A 6,897-nucleotide genomic window follows, 5' to 3' on the forward strand; every position below is an offset into this window, starting at 1 on the left:
TTCAAGAGAAAAAGCTTCACAAACAGAGCAAGTCAATAATGCGTTGGTCCACATCTGGCCCGTATGAAAGCAGTTATTCAGCTATGTATTGACTGATAGAGTCTTTGGATGTCCTCCTGAGGGATATCGTGCCAGATCTGTCCAATTGGTGCTTTACACAGTCAAAACCTCGAGCTGGTTGGAGGACCTTTCCCATAATACTCCTAAAGTTCTCGGTTGGGGAGAGATCCAGAGACCTTGCTTGCCAAGGTAGTTTTTGGCAAACGGGGAGAGAATGAGCAGAAACTCTCGCCGTGTGTGGATGGCAATTATCTTGCTGAAATGTACGTCCAGGATGGCTTGCCATGAATGGCAACAAAACGGGCCGTCGACTTACCGCTGTACTGTAAGGGTGTCACAGATAGCTACTTAAGGGATCCTCCTATGAAAAGAAACGGCACCCGAGATCATCATTCCTGGCTCCTGGCTGTCCAGCCATATGGCGAATAACAATCAGGTTGATATCCCACGATTGTCCGAGGCGCCTGCAGACACGTCTTCGCTGATCATCAGAACTCAGTTCGAAGCAGGACACATCACTGAAGACAATTCTACTCCAGTCAATTAGATTACAGGCTGAAGACGATATAAACTCAAAATAATCTCCTGACACTTCACACTACATTTGTATTGGTCAAACAAGTTGCTTGAAAAATCGTTGGAAGTCCTGTTTGTGTACCTCCTTCAGTCTGTCGGTTACAGGACGTTGTGTGTCCTCGATATTACTGAAACGAGACTCTTTTAAAACTGATTTAACTTCCGCAAATAGAAAAAAATTCTACAAATGCCAAATCAAGCTAACAGATAGTGGGTTCGAGCACACAAATCTGTTTTGATGTAAAAAACTGCGAGCCGCGCGAGTGGTTATATCGATTCCTGTGCTTGAGAAAACCTTTTGCCTAGCGTTGCTTAGCTACGGCTTTCTTGGCGTCCTAGGGTGTTGGCGCCGGAGGCTGTTCCTGAAGGGGTTTAGGTACGCGTGCAGCTCAGATGAGATTGCCTGAGGGCTGGCTGTTTTGACGGAGGCTCGTGTAGTATAGCGACTTGAGCCGCTGTGATTGCTCATCGTGTCTGCACTGTTGATGTTTACCTCGCCGTCCGAGCCTTCGGCAACTTAACTTCACCTTTTTTTGTGACAGGCCGTTTCTGGAGTTGGACTTCGGCCGTGTTTCTGCTGCCTTGGCTGATGGACGTGGCTACATGCACTGTCTATGATTTGCTTCGGTCTGATACAGAAACTATGATGAGTAACATTTCTTGAGTGTTAAGAGTTGGTCAGAATTCGCGAGACAACACCCCCCTCTCTTTGCAGTCACTTCTGAGTATCGTTTGTTATTCTGACATTAAACTGATTCTGAGCGTTCTACTGGCTGTGTTTGACCGATTCCCTGGTGTGGATCTGCATCATAACGCAAATATTCATTTACTTGTGAGAGGCTGTTAACCTCTGGAGGCATATGTGCTTTGAAATTAAAGTTTTAGCGTCAGCTGTCACCTGTATTTAACTGCCTTTTTTATATTTCTTTTCCTATCTGATACTAGCAGGCTAAATGGACTTAACTGTATACCCTTATGTTTCTGTTGCGACTGGAGGTCTGCGTTTTGAGTGCCATTCATTTGCTGTGTAAATGTAATTCGTGTGTACGTTTTATAATCTGTTGAGCAACTGTCTGGGAGGTATGTCGAAAACGAGCCGTTACTGTATTTGCCTTATTTGTATGCTTGAGGCCCTTCGCTTGGCTGGGATTTCGTTGCTTATAAAAGTGCTTGGTAAACTCCTCGGTCTGCTCCACAGACGTTTACAGTCTAAATTATCTGCTTTTATGACTACGCATATTAGTCAAAGAGGAATTCCTTCCGGCTGCTTCGCGGCCATGTGACTAAAGTTGTCTATATGATTGAATTTTGTTCAGCCAAATCCCTACTTCGCAAACGTGAACTTCCTTTTTTTTAATTCTGCTTTTATGTAACTGAAGTTTGTTGATGCTAAGATCCGCTTCACAGAGTCATGCATTGTTCTAAACTTTCTGATATCTATGAATATGCGCATTAGCGATGTATTGATTCCTCTTGGCTGCTTCACAGTTGTGTGTGTAGACCTTTACAAACCTAATACTTATTTTCTCATCTTGTTATTCATATTTATTACTGCAAAATGCTGCTTCACAGACGGGTATATTTTCTCAAATGATTGCTTTCCCTGCTTGTGTAAAGTTGGTGAGATGACAACTTGTTCTGCTTGCTCTTCGGCTGTGTATGTAAATATCTCGGTATTAATTGATGCTAATGCCTGTTCTGTATTTTGTCTGCTTCACAGACGTATATAATATATTGTATTATTATATATTGTATTATTATCTCCTTTGTCAGCTATTTGCCGATGTGTACTACAGAATCTGTTTGAGTTAATTTTGATAAATTTTTGGGTATTTCTCACAACCTAACGATTTGCTTGAAACTTGGCCCCTTTTGCCAGGTGCATACAAGGTTTTTTTTTTTCCTTTAGACATGGCGACTCTCCATCCAGGTCTATATTAGGGTAAGATTCAAAGAAATAATCCTCTTACACGAGAACATTAAAATCCCAGTGATCAGCTGCAGATACATTTGCAAAAGGGGTCAGTGTTTGAAGCGCTTCTAAAAATCAGTGGAGGTTACGTAATGCTAGGAACACCTAAATTCGAGAGTAGTGAGATTTGTAAGGTAAATCTACGTCTGTATCGAAAGGACGGGTAACTGGAAAGTGGAAGCGGTGTATTTGTCACAGTGAACAATAAACTCAAATCCACTACGATAGAAATTGAAGCTGCATGTGAGATTGTTTGGGCTGGTCTCAGTATCAACTTAAATTTGGCTTTTTCCGTTGACCACCAGATTCCCCTCAAATGTAACCAGAAACTTTAAAGACAAACTCAGTTGGCTACTACTTATGTTTCCCTACCCTACTGTCATGATAGAGGCTATTGTAATTGTATGCCACTTAACTGGGATACTTACACTTTTGTAAGTGATGAGCATCACAAAAATCTTATGAAAAAATAATAAACCCTTTCTCTGAAAAGTAGTTGGGACAGCTAGACCAGAATGCCACTCGCTATAGAAATATAATGGATCTAATGGCAAAAAAGTAAAGCTGATCTCTTTCAGGATGAGCAAATGCATGCAGAAGATCTGTGGCTGAGGTTAAGAAGAACTGTTGTCCAAGTAGTGCATACAAATGTACCAAGTAGAACACTTCTTGATGGAAGGGACTACCTATGGTGTAAAGTCTCCGTGAAGAAACTTCTAAAGATGCAGCTGGTGTGGAATGCTGTGAGTGTGGAATAAAGCTGAGGGCTATAAAAACGTATGTGAGTGGCAAAAGGTCTATGCGTGAAGTGTTCACTTACTGCAGTAACAGAATCTTATGGAAAGACCTCCCACAGCACATAAGAAATTCTCGTTAAAGCTGTCAGTGACTCAGAAACTAGTGTCCGGACACACATTAATGACAAATTGAGCAAAAGCGGAAATGCTGGATTCGGTTTACTTTACAATGGAAAATCCAGGACTGTTGTCCCAGTTAAGATTCACTTGTACTGAGAGACAGCTGAAAACCTGTGCCCAGCAGTCAGAATAAACCGCAGCTCACATCCGATGGATATCACAAATGATCCTCGCAACTATGGCCAAAGTTTTTTACCTCCTTGTGTTGTGGACTCTTAGAATATATTCCGAGCTCAAATGTAATGAGGTGCCGTGAGCAGAATGATCTCCTTCATGTCAATCAGCAAACATTCTGAAAACATCGGTATCGCGAAACCCAACTCGCCCTTTCACACATCCTGAAAGTCATGGATCAAGGAAGTCGGGCAGATGTAGTATTTCTCTAGTTTCGAAAATCATTTAATTCAGTAACACCTATGCTTATTGTGCCATGCGGCCCCGCCTTGCGCGCATTTGAAAAATCTCGCCACCTTCCACGCAGGGCGCTGTCTATCAGTCTGACGCTCCCTGGCGGCTGTTTTCGCGACCTCGCGCGTCTCAATCATGTTTTCCTAGTGTCGCCGAGGCGTTAGTGCTGTGTTTAGCTGCTAGCGTCATAGGATTTTTTTTTTTTAGCGTATGGCTAATACAGACATCATAAAATTAAATTACATATACATATGTACATATTTACACACAAGAAACTTAAGTTTGGCTTTACAACTGAATATCCAGTCCTTCAATCCAGCGCACTGCATCTGGAGTTGGCAGCAGTAAGTCCTCTTCAGCACCGAGGTAGGCTCGAATCCTGCATTCACTGACAGTGTGGTGAACAGTCTGGTATGGAGCCCCGCAGTCACAGGCTGGATTAGGCAGCTTCTTCCACTTAAAGAGAGCGTTCCTGCATCGGCCATGGCCATGGCCGGTAAGGATAGTCCAGGTCTTGCGTGGTAGGTCGAATCCACTTAGAAGTTTAGCACTTGAGAAGATGATATGCGGGCGCACATCTGTCATTGCTTCCCACCGACACTTCCATTCTTCAAGTGGTTTGAAATCCTTAGCAACCATGTCAGCAGCATCGCACAGAGTTGGATGGCGTGATTTCAGTCTCTTACGATTTAAAAGTGGCAGGTTGCTATGCAAGGGTAGGTTAGAATTCCTGGAGATCTTGTGGAATTCCCTCATAAGGGCAGCACATCATAAGGGCATTACACCGGTTAATAGTGGAAGCCAATAAACTCGAGTAGATCTGATTGCGTTAGATATTATGCGCACTGTCGTATTCAGCTGGGTGTCAACAAGCCTTATGTGATGACTGTTCATCCAAACAGTTGCACAGTACTCAGCACTTGAGTACACCAAGCACAGAGCTGAAGATAGCAGGGTGGTTGCTGAAGATCCCCAGGTAGTCCCACATAGTTTATGGAGGATGTTGTTTCGAGTCCTCAACTTTTGAGCTAAGTTAAGGTGTTGTTTGAAGCATAGTGTACGGTCCAGGATGACACCAAGATATTTTGGGTTCCAATTATGACAAAGAATTCTGCCTCTGAAACTTACTTCCAGTTTTACGTTCGCCAACAGATTATTTAAATAGAAACAACACACTTCTGTTTTGCTCACACTGTGTTGGAGTCTCCAGATTTTGAAGTAATTGTCCAATACAGACAGGTCATTGCTTAGAATCTCTCCTGTTGTCTTCATTTCCTGGTGTTGTACAGCTAGAGCCAGATTATTGGCATAGCAGAATTTTCTGGACGAAGTGTAAGGTAGATCATATAGATGTAGGTAGCTCACGTCCATAGGTTTTAACCTTAAAATACCGTGCACATGCCTCCTGGGTGGTGCTAATTGAGCAACAGTGATTACAGGCAGCCAGACTATCCATAGGATCTCCTGGCAATGATATATCAACTAAATAGCACAAACAGTTCTTTTCGGAGCCCATTAACAAGAAACAGGAGTATCATTACGCCGTTATGGGCAATGTTGTGGACTGGTGTACCATTTAATATTTTTCTTACTACCTACGGTCAAATAATTCTTTGTTCACTTCTCCAGTTGTGCTTGTCACCTTCCGCTGTGTTAAGTATTCAGCTGGACTTCTATTGTCTGTTTGTTCAGCCAAGAGAGTTATGCAGTGCAGTACAGTATGCTGCTAACATTGAAAATGCTTTGAATTGTTCTGCCTGATGTCACACTACTTTTAACTTATTTTCAAATATAGAAGTACTTTTTCGCCTTGGTTACTTTGTACCAATATCAAATTACAGTTGTTGCCGGTGCCTGGCAACTCATAAGCAACTGTCGGTGTCCCTTTGTAGGGAGAGAAAAAGGCTTATGTGTTGGAGTAGCCGGCCTGGGTGGCCGAGCGGTTCTAGGCGCTACAGTCTGGAACCGCGCGACCGCTAAGGTCGCAGGTTCGAATCCTGCCCCGGGCATGGATGTGTGTGATGTCCTTAGGTTAGTTAGGTTTAAGTAGTTCGAAGTTCTAGGGGACTGATGACCTTAGAAGTTAAGTCCCATAGTGCTCAGAGCCATTTGGACCTTTTTTTTTTTTTTTTTTTTTTTTTGTTCGATTGTGACGTGCGAGCAGCGATAAGGTACACATGTGTCGGGTGTGCGTTGGAAGTGCAACAGTTGAATTCTTCCTGCGGTCGGCGCGCGCAAGTTGTTGTCAAGAGCTGGTGAGCAACAAATGACAGCCGCGCGGGATTAGCCGAGCGGTCATAGGCGCTGCAGTCGTGAATTGTGCAGCTGGTCCCGGCGGAGGTTCGAGTCCTCCCTCGGGCATGGATGTGTGTGTCTGTCCTTAGGATAATTTAGGTTAAGTAGTGTGTAAGCTTAGGGACTGATGACCTTAGCAGTTAAGTCCCATAAGATTTCACACACATTTGAACATTTTGAACATATGACAATGGCATCCTCGTAAGTGTTCCCCGATTACGTGGGACCACGCGTTCGGGAATCAGCGTCGCTGGGTGTGGTTCCACTCTGACCTGCGATCGATAATGAGGCACACATGGATCGCGCGTGTTTGCCAATTCAGCCACGTGAAGGATAATAGCGTATAATCTGGCTGTCTGTTGTCCTGGATTAGCTTGAGTTAAGACTATGTAGCTACTGTTTTAAATATAGTTGATTCAATATTCTAGTGATAGGACACGAGCAGATTTCCTGACGAGGGAATAATTTACACGTTTCCGAGAGGGTGACCGGGAAGTATCGCTTGGGTGTACTTTGCGGAATACCAGTCACTAAGACTGGAGGAAGCACTGTTCGTTAGATGTCCTCTTAGTGGTGCGATCCGTGTGTATGTTGTTTGTTAGAGCTGTGTTTGGCACAGTATTGTATTTGTCTGAATGGATTTTAGTTTGCTATGATCTCGTTGTTCCT

General features: G+C 43.4%; 1 non-coding gene across 1 annotated transcript; it reads left to right on the forward strand.

Moving 5' to 3' along the window:
* The first annotated feature begins 5,858 nt into the window (after positions 1 to 5,858).
* Positions 5,859 to 5,942, forward strand: Trnas-gga (transfer RNA serine (anticodon GGA)). The gene is given in 2 exon segments: positions 5,859 to 5,898; positions 5,908 to 5,942. It is a non-coding gene; the product is annotated as a tRNA-Ser (tRNA).
* Positions 5,943 to 6,897: the final 955 nt, after the last annotated feature.

Source organism: Schistocerca cancellata, chromosome 8, assembly GCF_023864275.1.
Source record: "Schistocerca cancellata isolate TAMUIC-IGC-003103 chromosome 8, iqSchCanc2.1, whole genome shotgun sequence".
Classification (NCBI taxonomy): domain Eukaryota; kingdom Metazoa; phylum Arthropoda; class Insecta; order Orthoptera; family Acrididae; genus Schistocerca; species Schistocerca cancellata.